Source organism: Heloderma suspectum, chromosome 12, assembly GCF_057233095.1.
Source record: "Heloderma suspectum isolate Gila_16-S chromosome 12, 16-S_ref, whole genome shotgun sequence".
Taxonomy (NCBI): Eukaryota; Metazoa; Chordata; class Lepidosauria; order Squamata; family Helodermatidae; genus Heloderma; species Heloderma suspectum.
In genome coordinates this window covers 19593078-19607228 of record NC_139469.1, presented here as the reverse complement: position 1 = coordinate 19607228, position 14151 = coordinate 19593078, and the positions used below count along the sequence as shown (strand labels likewise).

The 14151-nt window shown below is 44.4% G+C and overlaps 1 protein-coding gene across 14 annotated transcripts in view; it reads right to left on the bottom strand.

Annotated features, from left to right (window-relative positions):
• The window catches only part of SNX29 (sorting nexin 29), a 304758-nt gene that overhangs the window by 76721 nt on the left and 213886 nt on the right, over positions 1-14151 (bottom strand). The window lies entirely within an intron of this gene.

The window sequence follows — 14151 nt, the reverse complement described above, 5'->3', positions numbered from 1 at the left end:
TGAGACAGCATCCAAGACATCCTGAACCCAACCATCCCACTGGATTCTCCATTTCAGCTACCCACATTTCGTGACTCCAAGTTCTTCCCTTAGCAGATGAGAAAGGGACAGTTGCAATGGAATGCTTGCATACCCGCACTTCTTAACTAGTGCAAATGATTATGGGATCAAGCGTTTGGTCAAAAGAACGTTTCACTTAATTCAGGGCAAATAAATTCCACCCCGAATCTTTGGGGCTTGGCATAATTGTGATGACTGCTACCTGTTCTCTTTTTCCCATTATAATACTTCATGTGTAAAAAAGAAAGAGAGAACTCAGAACACATTTTACAGCCAGTTGGGTTTATGGCTGTGAATGCAGTTTGAAAGAAACATCAACTTCTCAAGTTTGAAGCCACAAATTGGTAATTATTCTAAAGAGGCCAATATGTACTGGTTGATTGGTAAAATATATTAAAAAAACCACTATCCCCAACAACAACACCACATGCACGCACACACACAATTGTTATTGTCAGCCAAAAAATTCTCCAAGGGGATATGGCCGTTCAGTCAATAGGAAACATTTGTGGACCTACTTAACATTCTTGCAAAAATCACTATTTGGAGATTTTTATCAGCCTTCATCAGAAAGTTAACAGGAAACATGACTGAAAAGATCTCCAGCTGGGAAATCTTTTTTTTTTTCTAATCATTCTTTCGTCTGTAATCTAAGGGGAAAATATATTCAATAAGAATCACAGAATCATAGAATAGTAGGGTTGGAAGGGGCCTACAAGGCCATCGAGTCCAACCCTCTGCTCAATGCAGGAATCCAGGTCAGAGCATCCCTGACAGATGGCTGTCCAGCCTCGTCTTGAATGCCTCCAGTGGGGGAGAGCCCACTACCCCCTAGGTCATTGGTTCCATTGTCGCATTGCTCTAACAGTCAGGAAGTTTTTCCTGATGTTCAGCTGGAATCTGGCTTCCTGTAACCTGAGCTCATTATTCCATGTCCTGCACTCTGGGATGATGGAGAAGAGATGCTGGCCTTCCTCTCTGTGACAACCTTTCAAGTACTTGAAGAGCATTATCCTATCTCCCCTCAGTCTTCTCTTCTCAAGGCTAAACATGCCCAGTTCTTTCAGTCTCTCATCATAGGGCTTTGTTTCCAGTCCCCTGAACATAAGTCCATAAGAAGAGCCCTGCTGGATCATGGGTATTATCCCATTTGTAGTTCCTGTGAAATAAGAACAGACCTGCTGGATCAGACCAAGGGTCCATCTAGTCCAACATTCTGTTCACACAGTGGCCAATCAGCTGTTGACAGGAAATCCACAAGCAGGACATGAGTGCAACAGCACCCTCCCATCCACGTTCCCCAGCAACTGGTGTACATAGGCATACTGCCTCTGATACTGGAGGAATTTGTCTAACCCCCTTTAAAAGCCATCCAAATGGGTGGCCATCGCCACATCTTATGGTAGCGAATTCCACAGTTCGCTGTGTGAGGAAGTCCTTCCTTTTATCTGTCCTGGATCTCTCACCGGTCAGCTTCATGGGATGAACCTAGTTCCAGCATTATGAGGGAGAAAAAGGTCTCCCTATCCACATTCTCCACACCATGCATAATTTTGTAAACTTCTGTTATGTCTCCCCTTACTTCCCTTGTTCCAAGGGTAACCATCACAGCTGTTTTAACCTTCTTTCATATGGGAGTTGCTCCAGCCCCCTTTTCTGCACTTCTTCCAGCTCTACAATGTCTTTTTTTTTTTTTGGTGTGCTGACCAGAACTGTACACAATACTCTAAGTGGGGTCGCACCATTGATTAACGACACTATGATATTGGCAGTTTTATTCTCAATTCCTTTCCTAATTATTCCTAACATGGAGTTTGCCTTTTTTTTACAGCAGCAGCACACTGGGTTGACATTTTCATCAAGCTGTCCACCACTCCCCCAAGATCTCTTTCTTGGTCAATCACTGCTAGCTCAGATCAGGCTATACTTGAACTTGGGGGGGGGGGGTTCTGCTCCAATGTGTACACTTTACACTTTACCACTGTTAAGCTATGATTTGCAAAACATGTGTTGATTGTTTAAGTGAGGAAATGTCCTTGGGGAGCATGTTCCACAGCCAGGAGGCCATCACAAAGAAGTCCGCTTCATTTGCAGACTCGGTTTGAATTTCCTTGCTTTAGGGTTTTGTTTTTTTCTTAGCACAAAGAAGACACAGCTCTGGCCAGTGTCCATAGATGTAAGAGTATGATTGTGTTTTGTTTGTTGAAAGGGACTTTGAGACTGAAATCTGAAAAACATATTTCAGTGTTGAGACTATAACATTTGGATTGATAAACCTTTTTAAAAAATGGGAACCAAAGTTCCACTGACAAATTGAGTTTTTGCAAATTACACTTGGTCTTAAACAAACGTTATTGCCTAACAGATGGCTAACACAGGATGAGATGTTTCATCTAAGATGTTCCCAATATTTTTCCTCCCGCGGGCTACTGATTGTAGTACGGTTTTCAGTGTCAGCCAACAAGCTAAATAGATCATTAATTATTTTGTTTTAATTTTTCCAGAATGGACACCCTGATTATTGGACGCTGCTGAAGTCCAAAAAAGATGCCCTTTCATAAAGTAGTTGTTTGCTGTGCGAGCTGGCAGCACAAGTCACTAAAGGGGCAACCTAATCCCACAAAGACCAAGAGAGCACTTTCATTTATTGTAATGGAAGTTGGATCAGGAGTAAAACACAGCAGGGGCAGTAATTAATGTGGAAACATGACCACCCAATTAAGAAGAGAAAAGGCAATCAAACACGGCTTACCCTGGCTTTAAGTTCCTCAGGTCATCTCTGCTAGCATAATTTAACCAATTGCCTAGTAAATTTACTTATGTACTGCGACTGGGGATCCAAAGAACTGGACAACTATTTCTGCATAGCCAAAGGCATCTTTGGACTTGTTTGGAGGTTCTAGTAGGGGAATGTAGCTATCGTACACCCTTGACTAAAGAATGGTACACTACTTTTGTCTGAGATGCTTGTCCTCTTCTGCTAAGGGCAAAGCTTTGGGAGGGAGGCACGTAAGAGAGGTGACAGAGGAAGGGGACACCTGCGGAACCAGCCAGACCTGCCAAATCAACCCCGGTGATCAATGGGGTAACAGATGTCGAGCCAGATCGCCCTCATATCCAAACTTTGGGTTTGAGTTTCTTGAATAACAGTTGCTGTATGTACGTGTGCAGGTGATTCTCTGAGCATCACCACTTCACCTTCTGGTATATTGTTGTGGCTTGGTGGGAGTGGGGGGGATATGCAAACTGGCATTTGGAAAGCAGACCCCAACTCTGCCTTTTATGTAGTTCCTTGGCCAAGTTACTTCTCTCTGAGCCTCATTAGGTTGCCTTCTGTGAAATGCATGTTGGAGCAGAAAACTGAATTCAAGAGAGTGGCATTTTGGAACTCAGACCCCACCTCTTCCTTGCATATAAGTTCTTGGGCAAGTTACTTTTATTTTATTCTCACCAATTTGCCTTCAGGGAAATGGGTCTTCTGGGACCAGGCACAGCCACCATAGCAGTCATTTTGAATGGGCAAGGTCAGTGTCAGGATGGAACCCAGGCTCCCTGGTTTGGTTTCAGATTCTGAATCAGCTAGAGGCCCAGGTGAGACAGAAAGCTCAGCCTTTGTTGGAGCGGGAGGGAGCACCAGAATTGACAGACCCCAGAGTCCACTGCGGGTCAAGTGGGCGGAGTTGAGGGGAGGTGGGAGATAGCCCACCCGCTTGGCTGCATGTCAGAAGTTGGGTCAAGAGGACCCTCCCTGAAGCCTGTCAGGCATGGCGGGAAACCGTTCGTTTAGTAGGCAAGCAACTGCCTTGCTTTGTTTAGCTAATTAGGCTTTGAGGACAGCCCTTAGCTTTCATACACGCTACAGGTGTGAAGATGTGTTTAAACTGAATAAAGACTTTGTGGATTGCACAGCAAGTCTCTGTTCCCCCACTACTCACTGGGAGGGCTTGGAACCTTGACACTCTCCCACCCATGGCAGCCATTTTCTGAGAATGCTCATGACACTCTGTCGAAATTCCAAATCTATACAGACTGGTCTATACAGACTGGCAGAGGCTCTCCAGGGTTTCAGATAGGGTTTTTTCCCAGCCCTACCTGGAGATGCTGAGGGTTGAACTGGGTACCTTCTGCAGGCAAAGCATGTGCTCTGCCACGGAGCTAAGGCCCTTCATAGCAAACTCCTTTTGAAACAGAGAAGACTTTCCAAAGCGACACAGCATGGGTGGGGAAGGAGGCTTTATTCAAAGAATAAGGAAGGAGCAACATTCCAAAAGTAATTCTATGGATCCTGGCTCCAACCTTTAATACCAGTGCTCATGCCCATCACCTTTATTAGATATAGCAGGGAGGGGGAAAATACTGGTAATTTCCCTTCCACCTTTGGTGATCTTCAAAGCTGTATGAAGGACTAATTCAGCTTTCCCTAATCTGGTGCCCTCCAGATACATTGGGACTACATTTCCCATTGACAGAGACCAATGTGGCTTGTGCAAATTAAATCTTGTGTCTCTTTCTTTCTTTCTTTCTTTCTTTCTTTCATTTCTATACTGCCATTTCTATACTAATATTATATATTATACTATATAAAGTTCTCTGGGCAGCTCACAAAATTTAAAACCACAGAGTGCAACATAAAACAATATAAAATATATATTCTGCTTGCAAAAGAGGAAGTGAGCCAAGAGAAGATACCAAAAACTACAAACACACATTTTTTCAAGAACGCCGAACTACAAGGTGCCTTGAAGAAAAGGGAACTAGGGCGCTGCCTTTGGGAAATTATCATGACCCCAAGTGTGTACTACAGAACAAACCCAGCTTGGGAAGCTGCTGTTTGGACAAGCACTTTACACTCCTGTCCAGGTTTAATTTCCAAGAGATAGTTTTGGATTTGCTGTAGGGCAGCAAGGTTTAAAAGGAGTGGATCAAATCTATCAGAACACTTAAAACATCAACCAGGAATGTGCCACCAGTTAATTGGGCAGCACATTTTCAAAATGCATTCATTCAAGTACTTGTACAAACAAACATAAGATTGTGCCTGTCATCTGCTTTCAGAACTGCTTTATTTCACCACCCCCACTAATGATGCACTCCCCCACTTCAATATATGTAAATAAGCAAATGACCAAGCAAACAGATTTAAGGCTATGCAGTTAAAACATTTCAGTTTCTGCCTTACTCAGCTGCACTGCTGAGTAATAAAACGATTTATTTGTTTTTTTAAATATAGCTGCCTTGAGTGCCCCCCCTTTTTTTTGCAGTCAAGGCAACTATAAATCAAATAAATACATAAATAAGAGATCAGTCCTATGGTCCCTGGGTGGCATCTCAGGGAACATAGGGTTGCTTGGAGTCCCCCTTCCAAGGTCACAGACAGCACTCCAACCTCAGAAGGGGGAGCTGGAGATCCGACCCACCTCCCCTGCCCTCATCACAGAAAGAACTGCACCAGCTACCCTCTGGGGTCAAAAAAGTGGCCTCAGATGAGGAGGAAAGGGGGCGTCCCAGTGGGTGAGGAGAGGAAGAAACTGGAGAAGCCGGGATACGAGTTATCCTGAATCCTCTTCCAGCCTCCTTCCCTCTCCCTCCGAAGCGTCCTCACTAGGTGGGCTCAGCAGGGTGGAGGACTGGGAAGCAAAGATCACCTCCACCACTCCTCCCACCCTGCACTGGATGATTGGATATCTCCGAGTTCAGGGGCTTCCAATCACCGAGGCTGCAATTGACAGGACTGCACCTTAAAAATATTATTTAACAGGGCTTCTCGCACATGCTTAATATGGCTACACCTAGCCTTTTTGCATTTATGGGCCTCTTCATCATGCACACGGGGACACATCTTTTTTCTTTGTTTTTATTACAGACGCTTTTACATTTTACAGAGATACACTACGACATTTTTATTACACACACTTCTGAAGGACTAGTTCAGCATTCCCCAACCTGGCACCTTCCAGATGTGCTGTTCTACCATCATCCCAGCCAGTTTCTGGCTGGAAGGCTCGACTAGTAGCTGCTAGTAACACAGAGAAAGAACATTCATGGCCCTGAAAAGCAGCCACATTACTCTTGGGGGATGCAGGGAGAGCATAGCATCTCTGTGCTCCAGAATATGAATGAAAATGATCCCTTCAGAGGCGGACCTGTGCCTAGGGAGCCTTGACGAATTTGGTTTTTGCGAATTTGGATACAAACTGACCCGATTCACCCATGCTTGAAACAATGTGCAGGTCAGAAGACGGTTATCTTTTCAGATTTCACACTTCTCTGAATTTTGCAGTGAAGTTACTGGCTCAAAAATTTATCAAAGTGTATTTAAGAATGCATATTTTGAGATAAGATAAATGTAGACATTTGTATTTCTGAGAAAAGAGTTCAGAAATTCATATTTAAATATTTACAGAAATGTGAATTTCCATGCTTTTTAAAAATGGCAGACTTAATAGAAACAGGCCACAACTGACTTATGAGGCCGTACCAAAGTGACACGGACTGGTAACAGACTGATTCATCCATCTCTACTTGTGCCCATGGTTGGGGGCATCATGGATTAAAAACTCTGTCTGCAGAAATGGAGAGTGCAATTGTTAATTGACCCTCTGCACCTTTCTGGATAGGCCCTGTTGTGGTGTAGCGGTCACATTTTGAACCACGGACTTCTCACTCGCACATTTAAACACCACATCACACCAGCTCTGGGTATCTTTCTGGATACAAACCTTGAATATTACAGATTTTCAAACTAGGTACACATCCCCACTCTGCCATGGCATGTACCACTGAGTGCCCTTGGGACAGGCACTCTCTCTCAGTCTAACCTACTTTACAGGGTTGTTGTGAGAATAAAATGGGAAGGGGGGACCACATATTCTGCCTTGAGCTCCTTGCAGGAACAACTCTTAGACAAACTTAAGCTTCATTTTTAAAAACTACAACAACACTGGCCATGGAAATTGTGTAGGCTAGCTTACACAACAGCATTAATGCATTTCAGTAGCATTTTGGCAACAAGGATAACTTTAGACACAAACATAGCAGCAATTTCAGATGAAATGAATCCCAGATTTGTCTCCATGGTTCATGATGGAAAACCAGAATATTCAAGATTTATACCCATAGAGATACCCTGAGCTGGTGTCATGTAGTGCTTAAAAGCATTTGTTTGATGTCCTGGTTCAAACCTCACCACAGCCACTGATCCCCCAGGTAGCTTTACACAGCCTGTTGTCATGTTCTCTGGCCTTCATCCCACCCATCCAACCCCCTTTGGCTCAGAGAAGACTACAACATGGGTGAGGCATTATCCAGTGAACTATCATCTGTCACCCCAGGACCTTCCAAGCTAAAAGACATGACTTTACAGGACTCTTCAAATTCAGCAGGAGTCCCCCCCACCACACCCAATGCAGTCCTTACTACCCAAATGTCAGAGGAGACAGTGGCTGCAGAATTAGGCAAAGGCCCTTTAAGTGACAGACGGCTTCTCAGAAGGCTCAGATCAGCCAGCCTTCATAAAGCCTCAGAAGACCTCTGCATATTGCTGAGGTGACAACTCTTCTGGAGGGTGCTCCAGCCACTATAGATCTGTCCAGAGTCCTGATAGAGTCTGCCAGGTCTGAGCTTGCTTTGCTGTCCTGCTTCATGGGATTTGACTCTGCCTCTCCCTTCCGGTAAGTGCAATGGCTTCAGATTGGCTCCTCTGGGAACCTTTTACTCAAGCTAGACAGGACACCCACTCTTTCTCAGTCTCAGCCCCCATTTATATGGTGAACCTTGTCAGGTTATTGTAACGATTCCTGATCTAAATGTGGAATGCTACTGTACAAAAATAAAGGTTCATTATCGCCCTTGCATGCATTTTGTGATTCCTTGTAGTTGCTTAATACATGAACTCTCTTGGGTTCAGAGGCAGCATGTCACTGCTTACCAATTGCTGAGAGGATTAACAATGGAGAGGGCTACTGACCTCATGTCCTGCTTGTGGAGTTCCTGGAGGCATCTGCGTGGCCACTATGGAAAACAGGATGCTGGACTAGATGGACCTATGGTGTGATCCAGCAGGGCTCTTGCTGTGTTCTGAATGGAAGCCAGGGATCACACTGAATATCAGCATGAAACACAGAGAGGTTGCCATTCTTTGGGATCACAACACAGTTTCCAACTCCTGACTTTTCCTAACACTTGTTTTAGGATATACAGAGTTTCTTCCAATATGAGAACATTTCTTGCTCCACTTCACTCCATAGGAACATGTTCAAAATATATGCTAAAAAAAACTCTGATGTGTTAAAAAGATTACCATTAATACTCTTTGGGAAAGAAAAAGGAATCTTCTTCTCCTGGGCTTGATCCAGCGTGAAAGAACAGCTTATCTTGTCCCCGCCCCCCCCAATCATTTGTTGCAGTCACGCACCAAGCTGTTTGAATACTCCACAGCTCATCGAGTCATGCTAGATAACACTCATCCATCTCATTTTAGAGCTTTCACCTTGATCTTGCACCATGCAAGTATGACACCCTTTGTTCACACAGGCACCCACCTTTCTTTTCATGGGCCCAGACCGCTACAGCCTTTCTTGTCAACTAATGCAATCTTACATCTCCCCATTTTATTTTATTCAGCCTATTACTACTACTACAGCTAATGCTACCACCAAGGTTCAGTGGCAGAACTAAAGCAGAAGGTTCCAGGTTCATTCGTCAATGTCTCCAGTTAAAGGATCTACAAAGCAGGGCTGGGAAATACCTCAGCCCAAGACCTGGGAAAGCTTCAGCCAACCAAAGCAGACAATACTGGTCTAGATGGATGGATTGTCCTACTCATTCTAGGATTCCATCATCAGCTTTAGGCAAAAAGGCACAACGTGGGATTGGCTACTAAATCATGAGCAGTTTCAGGACCATGGCCAGCACCACAGGTACCAGCCCAGGGGGTTGAATTGATTTCAGGACCACGGAGAGCAGCCATGCAGTTATAATACTAAGACGTCGCCACAGGTTCACAATGGGCAGAAATTCACCACTGCAAGCCTATGCCTGACCAAGCTACGTCTGTTGGATTTCTGCCTGCACAGAGTTGTTGAAAGATTAGGTGCCTTGTTAGAAAAAAAGGTGGCAACCCTACCAAATATGTGGCTTTGTGGGAGGAAACTGGGTCAAAAGAAAACTGCATGTGTATATAAGATGTGGATATGTGAATCTAAACTGACTAGTGTATAATATATATATTTTTAAAAGCTGTTACAACTCCCTAATGAAGCTAGACTCTCTTTAATGAAAACTCTTGATTTAGGTACAAATGGGAAGATCAGTAGCTTCCTTGTAAGCAGTCAGAGAAATCTATCCATTATTTTTATATTATATTATTTAATTGTTGTGAACCACCCAGAGAGCTTTGGCTACTGGGCAGTATAGAAATGTAACAAACAAATAAATAAGTCAGTCACCCCAGCACTGACTGGGAGCAACTGACAGGGATTTATTGTCAGGTGAGGAGGGTCTTGTGGGAAGCTCCACCACTTTGGATGGTGTATATGGCTGTTCAAGGGTGAGCAGCCCTTTTCTATAGGCATCAGATTCTCCTGGGGGGTGGAGGTTGGAGGACTGAGGAGCCAGCTGGGCACTAGAGGAGTCCAAGGTCTACTCATTGGAGTCAGGGGGAAGTGGCACCTCCTGGGGGATGCGTGGATAGGATATGAAATTCGAGGCAGTGGGCCCCAGTGGGGCTGGTTCTGGTGCCTCCTCAGACTCACTGTCACTGGAGTCTTCTGTCTCCAAGGGCTTCCAGTCCTGGGCCCCAATACCAATGACCTGACTCAGTCTTAAGAAGCTTCAGGTTTTCCTGCGAAATTCTAGCATTCATTGGGCCTGTTTGCACATCATGGCAGCCCATCGTGGGGGCCGTTGTGTCATGCCAGGCACCCACAGGTGCCATTCTTGCACGACACCCACTGGCACCTGGCTTGCAGTGGTTTGTTGAGTTGTGCAAACCTAGAAAGTAGACAAACTGAGCTTTAGAGAGCTTATGACATCCACTCTTGGAAAGAGTAAACTGCCTTAAGTGTCTTGGCAGAAAGGTGCAATACAAACGCAGTAAATAGTTAACTTGCTCTTCTGTAAAAAGGGCAGAATTACACAGGAATACCCCACCCCACGCCTCAAGGTTATTTCAGATTGCCCCTTTGAAAACAGCTTCTCGATTTTCTTGTTCTTGGGTGACCACAAAGAACCTGCTATTCTAAATGTGATCCTCCAAATTGTTTCAGCAAGGCTATAAATACTTCAGTCAATGCTTGCCTTCTTTTCTCTTCGGCTTTGACCTCAAATCATATACTCCTCTCTGGGTGATTTCACAGATCCTTAAAATTACCCATGGCAGCCACACATCAAGCAAACCCTGGTTGCGGTCTGAGTCTGACACAGGAATACAGCAGCAGATGGGTGCATTATTAACCATGGCGTTCCTCTAGTGCACCAGCCCATTCAGTCTGGTGGAGTGCTTCTGCCCTGTGGTTTGGGGGGTGTCAAGAAATGAATACAAGAAATGAACTTAAACCATGTCCCAGTGACATAAAACTATAAATGTGGGCTTTAAAAGTAAACCCAAAGTTTTCATTCCAGTCAAGCTATTTAACCTAGCATCATGTTCTACTTTGGAATTGAGAGGTGAAAACACAGAGACACACACAGGTTCCTGGTTCCAGACTTCGTCTATCTGAGAAATGAAGTCTGAGCAGTCACAGACTATGCCTTTTTGCTCATCATCACACCTCAGTTATGGAATGTCCTCCCTGAAGCAGCCCATCAAAATTCATTCCTGTCACTTAAAACAAACACTGATCTCTCCCAACTTTTTTATTTCCACAAACTTACGTAGGACAATTGTTTGTATCTGAAGGATCAGTTGTATCCATTAGTACTGTCAGGATTGATTCTGAGCGTATGGAGATAGTTAGCAGTTCAGATTCAGGAGGGAAACAGCAGGAATCGGGGGAGGCATCTTCCCCATCTAGTTCAGTTATGGTGGGCGTGCTTCTCAGGAGGCTAGCACCCAGATGGCTGGGCCCGAAGACACCCTCCCCGTGAGAATCCACGGGGGATGGGGGGAGGAGGAGGAGAGCATGGGGCATGACCTGAGGGATACTAGACTGCGGCACAGAGTGAAGCGGGAAAAGTTAGAGGCAGAGCTCAGACGGTCGACCCGGTTTGGCTATGCGTGAGGGTCGATATAGGGGAGCATCACTGGATGGGAGGGATTTCCCTCCCTAAGTTATTCTAGCCAGCAAGTCCCTGTTCAAAGTGCTAGCAACATTGTAGCTCCCATTTGGATTCCCTGCTGTTATTCCTTTGTAGCCTGAGAGTCTTCATGGATTTGCATCTATAATGAACCTGTTGATAGTGAATTAAAGACATGAGACTGAAGCCTCTCTTCTTGTGTGTGTGCATGAGGAAGGTGGGGGCCAAGGGAACATGACAAGTACCTTCCCAAGTCTAAAGATTGGTATCAGAGGCCCTGCTCATTGGTCCACTGGTAAGAGCTCTTAGGCTGCTGAGAACCAGGGAGAGGGTCTTTTCTGTAGTGGCCCCCTGTCTGTGGAATACATTCTCCAGTGAGATATGCATGATCGCCTTGGGTGTTTTTATGGCACTGTGTCTTCATAATGGTTTTAATATGCTGCTATTATGTTAATGTTATTTAATGTTTTTTTAAATTTCTTTACTAGTTTATATTCTTATTACAGCATTATTTTACCAATTGATTTGTAAGCTGCCTTGGGAGAGTAAGTACCCTAAAAGGTGGGATAGAAACCTACTAAATAAAATAAAGAAATAAATGCTTAATCTGCTTCTAGTCTCAGCTTGATATTTGTTTTATAGGATATTCACTTGTTTATTGTACTTTAGGATTATTTGAATTGTTTTATAGATCCACGCATTTTTGTTTAGCCACGTCAGGTTTTCTACATATCAAGGAAAGGTAGAAATGAAAATTCTAGAAGGAATAATTAAAATAACTGGTGGTCTGTTGTTGTTTTTTAACAATGACAGTAGATTTGATCCAAAGTGACTTTTTCATAACTCAAAATGTTAGTTTGGCTATGCACAGTTGACTACACATTCAAGAAATACATGCTTGAAAAGACTTAAAACCATGTATTTTAGGTCATCTTAGGATAAACTGCAACAATATTTTAAAAATCCTTTTAACATCTTTTATTGCTTTTGGCCTGTGACAGTTACAGAAGTTATTTTTCTCAAGCAAACAGGAGATGGAACAATGGATTACATGAAGGTTGCTGAATTCAGACACTCCAGCAACTAAGAAGAAAGCCTTGCTCAGCTAAAGATCTTCCGCCATTATTGTTGAATTTGTATTACAAACAGAATGTGTAGAATCAAATGAAATGAGTTACCTATTGAAAAACTAACCTCGGTCTCTGCTTTTCAGAGTCAGTCTTTTTCCAGAGAAAGGAACCCTCCAAGGTAATCAACTGGAATGCATTCCATCAGAAAAAAAAAATCGACAGAGAACTTTTCTTAAACAACGTTTCTGAATCTTCTATTACTATTTATAATGTACCTATAATCTCATACCCTCTCCTTTTAACATCTATGCTATCATCAGGAGGTTTGGGGTGCAGTGTCATCAATATGCGGATGACACACAGCTCTGCCTCTCGTTTAAATCTTCACCAAGGTTGGCCATAGAATCCCCGTCCAAATGTCTGGAGACGGTGAGTGGCTGGATGGGGAGGAACAAGCTGAAGCTGAGCCCTGACAAGACCGAGGTACTTTTGCTGGCAGACAAGAGGAGGCTGGGGGATGTTGACCTGGTGCTGAATGGGGTATGGCTACCCTTGAAAGACCAGGTCCACAGCCTGGGGGTCATTTTAGACTCCCAGCTGTCCATGGAGGCTCAGGTGCCAGCTGTGAGCTGGACAGCACTGTACCAACTCCATCTGGTACGGTGGCTGCGCCCCTTCCTTCCTGACCATCTGCTCCCATCGGTAGTACATGCCCTGGCCTCCTCTTGTCTAGACTACTGTAATGCACTCTACGTGGGGTTACCCTTAAAGACGGTTCGGAAGCTACAGCTGGTACAGAACATGGTGGCTTCCCTGATTAAAGGCAGCCGCCGGCGTGATCACATCACTCCAGTGCTGAAAGAGTTGCACTGGTTACCCGTTGTTTTCCGGGCCAAATTCAAGATGTTGGTTTTGCCTGTTAAAACGCTATATGGTTCCGGCCCAGCCTATCTTAAGGAGCACCTCCAGCAACACCAGACAGGAGGCTCAACAAGATCAGCCTCGGATGGCCTTCTCTCTGTCCCATCAGCCAGGGCAGCTAGGCTGGTGAGGATGAGGGAGAGGGCCTTCTCTGTGGTGGCCCCCACTCTGTGGAACTCCCTCCCTAGGGAACTCCGCCATGCCCCCTCTTTAATGAGCTTCCACCACACGTTGAAAACTTGGTTGTTTAGGCAGGCATTTGGGGTGGGCTAGGGAAATTTTAGAAAATGATGTTTTAATGTGCAATGTTATTGTTTTTAAACTGTTTGTATTATTATACATCACCCAGAGTGGCTGGGTGACCATCCAGATAGGCAATTAAGAAATTTAATAATTAAATACATACATACATGCATACATACATACATACAGGGAACATCCCTGCTTTCTGGTCCCTAGTAATCACTGTCCCAAGCTTTCGCCCATTTTGCCTTTTGAGGATTCCATTTTAAAAGCACTTGGATTTCCTTTCACTGTGGTAGCAACCTGATGATAAACCAGGAAATTGTGATGGTTAGTTTACCAAGGGTCAAACTAGATGAGATGCTATTCTATTCGCACAGTTACAAATTGCATTAATGGCTTTTTAAAAGTAAATTGCAGGCACAAGCCCCCTATCTGGATTAGGTTGGGACAGGGGGCTTTAACCCTTTGCCCCCACCCTGTGGTCCCAATCTGATCAGGCCCTCTGTACCTGCTATTTGCATTGGATGGGTTGGTGCGCAGGGAGCTCCTATTTTCTCTACGGGAGCAAATGGGAGCTTTTCCCCCCAATGCAGGGGTTCCATTCCAGATTGGGACTGCA